Source organism: Gopherus evgoodei, chromosome 11, assembly GCF_007399415.2.
Source record: "Gopherus evgoodei ecotype Sinaloan lineage chromosome 11, rGopEvg1_v1.p, whole genome shotgun sequence".
Classification (NCBI taxonomy): domain Eukaryota; kingdom Metazoa; phylum Chordata; order Testudines; family Testudinidae; genus Gopherus; species Gopherus evgoodei.
In genome coordinates, this window is record NC_044332.1 from 47,910,878 (window position 1) to 47,916,877 (window position 6,000).

Below are 6,000 nucleotides of genomic sequence, written 5' to 3' on the forward strand. Positions count from 1 at the left end.
CGTTCAGTGATACGTACATATCTCACTTACCTTTGGTTTTGCAGGTCAGTTGTGTTCTGTGGTAACTGGTAACACTGCTCTCATCCCAAGTATTCAGATAAGAATTTCCTCTATACTCAAGAATTCTAATAATTGTCAAATAAACAAGTTCAGTAGCTGAGCACATTTAATCTGATGCCACATTCCATATAATAGTGAACAAGTCTGTGTGTTGGTTACTTTACATCGGCCAAATACTGGCCCCTACAGGCATCCCAAGTAAACAGGCCTTGCACATTGCCATTCTTCCTTTTGAGGTTGAGGGGCCTAAATCCTACACTTCGCGATTACCCAGACACATCCTGTGGACTGTTACTGCACCGTGGCCCCTGCATGCTCCCAATTCAGGGCATCTGGCTTGCGGGTCAGTATAGTTCAGATGCATGGTCTTGTCCTAAGCCTTCTCTGTGGGCCTGTGGAGACTGCTGCTGCCAAGCAGTGATCCAGGACACACAGGGAAGCAAAATACTGCTCTTCATATCCTGTCCCTAGCAACAGATCAGTATTATCTCCACTCGTTTGGGGCTTTGCATGTTCACAGAGCAGAAGGAACAGCATTTGGCCTCTAGAAGAGATGGTAAAACTGCTACCCAGTTTCTCTGAGGCACATTATAGTAGCCACCATTGGAAACACTGAGCACTCCCCTTAAAAGTCAATATTGCATGAACGTAATGTCTTAAGAAGCATTGTTATTGGTGTTTACATGCACTATGAGTCAGTATAGTCCCTATAAGTAATGAATAGCAGGGTGGAGAAGAGTATTAAAATTACTAAACTTAATCTGCAAAATTTAATGTTCCTCCCCATGAATGCGCCAACGGTAGTTACCATTTAAAAAAAAAAAAGAACCACTCAGTAGTTTGAGTGCAGGGTCACAGTCCCTAAGCTCTTAGCAAGCAGAACTCCCAGTGGGGAATCAGTGAGGTTGTGTGTGAGGAGGGGAAAAAAACTATAGGATACGGTTGTAATTAGGCAAAGGACCTATCCGGGCAGGTGCTCAGCACCCTCAACTCCCAGGGCACTTGGCACCTCCCTGATCAGTTGTCAAGTATGTACATGGGCTCACTTGGTCCTCTCAAAACTACCTCTGAGGTAAGAAACAATTTAGCGCATAGATGTCTACAATAGAAGACAATGCAAAAGTAACTCTGCCCTAGCTCTGACTTTCTTATGTTACAGATAACCAGTGTTGATCTTGCCTGGAGAAGGGTGCAAAGGCTGAAACAATCATGGATTTTACTGATCAATTGTGCTTTAGGAATTATTGACAGTTTTGCACAGGTTCTTGAAAACATTATTTATAATGAAATCAACTAAAACTATTTTTGCTATAAGTTCTATAAGGTGCATAAAAATCCTTAAATTCATCTAGTAGCTGTTCCCGTGAACAGGTTTATTTTAGTAAGAAAATTTTTATCAAGTGTTATGACACAATTTTTTTTTCAAATTTCTGGGTATGCACAGATGACCACGAAGACTTATTCACGTGCATGGCAGAATTTGTATTTTGGGTTTTTTTTTGTTTTTTGTTTTGTTTTTTTGTTTCTTTTGTTTTGTTTTTTTATTGTATGAAATGGGTTTTCTGACGTTTAAAATAGTAAAACATCTAAAATGATGATCTGTGCTTGCAGTGTGTGAGTGTTGCTACAGTGCAGTGTTGCAGTTAGTGTCTGTTCTCTTAGCTTTCTGTTTTTTTTTAACGTAGTGTGAAGTGTCTTATCCTTTTCTATAAATTCCAATTTGCCTTAAATCTTTCATGCTGTAGCTGTTTCAGTAAGTAGTCCAAACTAATGGTGTAGAATGCTTTGACCAAATGAGCTGGTCTATTATGCCTTGTAAAACAGCAGCATAGGGCTTTTAAAAGGTAGTCAGTAAAAATTGCTGAAAATTTGGCTTTTTTTAATGTGTAGTAGGTGTTTTTAATGATTTTTTCACATAATACGTAAGGTAGTGAAATGCAAGAGGGGAAAAAAGTTTTGTGTGAAACACATTTTCTGACTGGGGAAATTTTAATAGGATAAATTGTTTGTAAGGCCATATGCCAATAGTTTCCTCTGATAGTTTGAATGATTTAGGAACTCTGCTGTATGATGCAATGTAAAATCTTTTTTTGCCTTTTTTCAGAAACTAACTTGATGTTCTAGTTTTAGTGTAGGTAGAGGGGGGAGTTTGGGGTGGGAATATCACAGAATGTTTTTGTCCTTCCTTTATACTAATGATAGTGCTTTAGAATGATGATTGTGCTGAGACCTAGCAAACAGAAAATTTGCTATTACAGCAAATGGCAAAAGCTAAGGACTTGTTTGCAAACATAAGCTGAGATGTAAGTAGACGCATAATTGATTGGGTACTAGCTCTCTATAGTAGGTAAATAAAAATAAAAAGACTTGGCACTTTTAAAGGTAACTTTACCAAAGAACAAAGAGCCAGTAACCAATAATTCTGATTTGTCTCAGCATTACGTCTTCTGTACTCTTTATTTTTGCCGGACCAGTTTGCGGTTAGGAGAATGTGCCTTTTTTTGTACATTTGCATTTAGGTTTTATAATTTTAATTGATGTATGGACACAAAAAGCATGAAGGAAGATTTGGATCCAAGCAGTGCCACGCTTTACATCATCACTACAAGTGTTAAGTGTAAAGAAAACCAATTTTGAAACTATGAAATTCCTGATTAATAAATACACAGTTATTTGTATTTTTACGTATTAGATAATTCACTGCTATTAAGCTCTTTTATTACAATGGCATATGTTTTAAATCAAATGATAAATTAAGTTGTCTTCCAAAACTGTGTACTTGTCTGATCAGCTGTATATGATCAGTTATCTACCTCAAAGTTTATTTCTTTTTGTACTGGGACAGGTTGCTGGCCCTCCCTGTTTCCACAGACCAAATCATCCTAGCTCAGGAGCTAGGGCTAAGCAGTTACTTCATTCAAGTATTTTTTAGTTTTTAAATTGTGTGAGTATTGGAGTATAGATGTCGGAGACATTTCATAGTTTCAAAAGTAAATTGCTGCTCTGAGAAGTGTAGATTCTAGTGAATTACATAGTCATACGAGATGTTTGTTTTTTCTTTTAAAAAAAAAAAAAAGTTGTGGTATTATTGGTTCTATGCTCCCTGGAATATTACTGCTTTGTAAAAGTCCAGACCTCCTGCAGCACCTTCCCTGTATCTGGTATATTGCCATTCTTGGATCTCTCATTACTTGATATTTTTTGCATTCGTTAAAATTGCAATATAATAGCTGTGTTAGAGGGAGGGAAGAGCTGCTGCTAGAAATGTCTGAACTAAGTGCCATACTCATTGTCTGGGTAAGATTTGGGAAATTTAACCTCTGTACATAAAGAAATAATCAGTTACTTAAACATCACATAGTAGACAGCCATTAAATTATAAAAAAAAAATTAATTTATGAAGAAAGACCTTTTGTACAGATTGAAAAAAAAAAAAGATTTTCATAGAGATATCTATATGATCAAGAGAGTTAATTTTTTATTTTTGTTTTTCTAGTGCCACAAACTTGCCAGTGGTAACTTATTTGTCCGGTTCAAGATAACTCTGTAGTTTTGTTTCCTAGGACTTGTTGTTAAACGCCAAAAGACATTTTTGAACTGTACATTTGATTAGATTGTTAGCTTTTTTCTGTTTTATTTCTTTTGAAAACTTTTGAATAAAAAAGATTGAAAAAATGAAAATGTCTTCTTTCTCTTCAATTCTGACTATATCTGAAGAACGGATGGACCCCAAATAGCTTATGGTGAAACTTTAGCGTTTCTTCATGTTGAACCGCTCAAATTTGGATTCCGCTTCTCAGAGGCTCCCCTTCCTCCCAAATGTTTAACTAAATGGAATTTTAGCTTTCTCAAACGACAAGTCATTTGTTCTTTAAGAGAAAACAGGAAATGATTTATTATAATAGTTTTATCAAATATCTGATTTGAATGTAAGAGCTATGCCCTTCTTCGCCTCAATCCAGGCCTACACACGTAATGGTAAATTCAGGCCTAGCTTTCGCCATTAAAAAGTCTGCGAGCAACATGGGATTTAACCGTTACAGTCACTAGCATCACACTGCTGCATTAAAGTGCTTTGCCAGGGCCAGCTGCTGTGAATTAAATTGGCTGAGGATGTACAATCCCAGTGAATTTTACTCAGCATTAGCGTCACTTCAGTGCAATTGTATGATGTTAATTGGTCATCTTCAGCCTCAGTCTGAAAGAGAGGTGAAAAAAAAAATATACAGAAGGACACACACATATTGATGTTCTAAACAGATTTCCCTCCAATTGTGCTATCTGTAGCAAACGGTGCTGTTCCATATGGTGTGTGTGTTGTCCTGCCCCAGAATTAAGGCTTCTAAACCAAATAGCTTACTGTAAAATATTAACTGTTTCCCTCACCCAAGCATAAAATAGCCAAATATCTAAAATATCACTGTTTCTGGGATGTTGTAGATATGGTGTGAAGCAGACTCACTATGTTGTAGACATTTTTGTTACTTTCCTTCTCCTTAGAAACAGCCCTTTTTTATATATATAAACATAGGAACATGGTCCCTCACAGATTGTGTAAATCTTCATGCTCATTTAATTTTATATGGGTGAATTGTTGAGCCACAGTTTAGATGAACAGCTCGACAAAGCAGCAAACACAGTACATGTTCACTTACGGGTCTCTAAATTTACTTTCCATGTTACTTTCCTTCTCCTTAGAAACAGCCCTTTTTTATATATATAAAAGGGCTGTTTCTAAGGAGAAGGAAAGTAACAAAAATGTCTAGAACATAGTGAGTCTGCTTCAATATATATATATATATATATATATATATATATATATATATATATATATATATATATATATATATATATATATATATAATATATATATTATTGTGTGTGTGTATATATGTGTGTATATATATAGGGCTGTTTCCAAGGAAAGGGAAAATAACAAAATAACAAAAAATCATTTTTATATACATACATACATACATACATACAGATATAGTGACAGCCAGGATGCTGACATGATTTTTCTCTTTTGGAGCTGATCAAAGGAGCTTTGAGTTCCGGTTTATCTCCAGGGGGAGATGATTTTGTTATTTTAGACGTACGTAATAAAATAACATCCGTAAGTACCAATTCCTCTTGCATAAATGAAAAGACTGGATTATACTGCATACTAATTAAGGATAATAAAATTTAGAGAGACCCGTAAGTGAACATGTACTGTGTTTACTGCTTTGTCGAGCTGTTCATCTAAACTGTGGCTCAACAATTCACCCATCTAAAATTAAATGAGCATGAAGATTTACACAAATCTGTGAGGGTCCATGTTCCTATTTTCTATCATTCTTAAATTAATTGGAATGAATAAGTAGTATTCATGTATTCAAATACAAATGTTCTGTTTTATTACCAATTTTATATGGCATCTTATTAGCTTTTCTTTCTAGCACTATGATACACTTTAGCTCTTTATTATACAATCAAATGTATTTGATAAGAATATCAGCGGTTTCTGGCTGGCTGGTGAATATGCCACACAATATGTCACCCAGTCTTCAGTAATACAGATCTCTGTATCACTGGTACTCGGGAGGCCAGCATACCATACCCCCTCACACAGGCTTCTTAACAAAAGAAATGTGCACTTTGCAGGATATTTAAATATTTATTCATCTGCTGCTTTGGCCACGTCCATCACCACCACCATACACACTTCTACCAAGGTTCCGGCGTGTAAAGGGCCATTGTCCCTCACCCCTTAAAACCTGACTGGGAGGGAGCACACTGTGACCTGGCCCAGTTGGCCGACACTTGGGTCCCACTCCACATTGAACTACGTGGCAGCAAGTGAGCCCTCATCTGTCGGCTAGCAAAACTACAGCAGAAAGGTGCTGGGGACCCTCGAGGTCTGAAAAGCAGGAAAGACCTCACCAGAGGGCTTCGGGC

The 6,000-nt window shown here is 36.7% G+C and overlaps 1 protein-coding gene across 4 annotated transcripts in view; it reads left to right on the forward strand.

Moving 5' to 3' along the window:
- The window catches only part of RBMS1 (RNA binding motif single stranded interacting protein 1), a 204,140-nt gene extending 200,398 nt beyond the window's left edge, over positions 1-3,742 (forward strand). For 2 of the 4 annotated variants that reach the window (XM_030579894.1, XM_030579895.1), the window contains exon 14: positions 1,220-3,742. The gene's annotated coding sequence lies outside the window, so the exon portion shown is untranslated. The remainder of the gene's footprint in view (positions 1-1,219) is intronic. The other 2 variants (XM_030579897.1, XM_030579896.1) reach the window with 1 other exon arrangement.
- Positions 3,743-6,000: the final 2,258 nt, after the last annotated feature.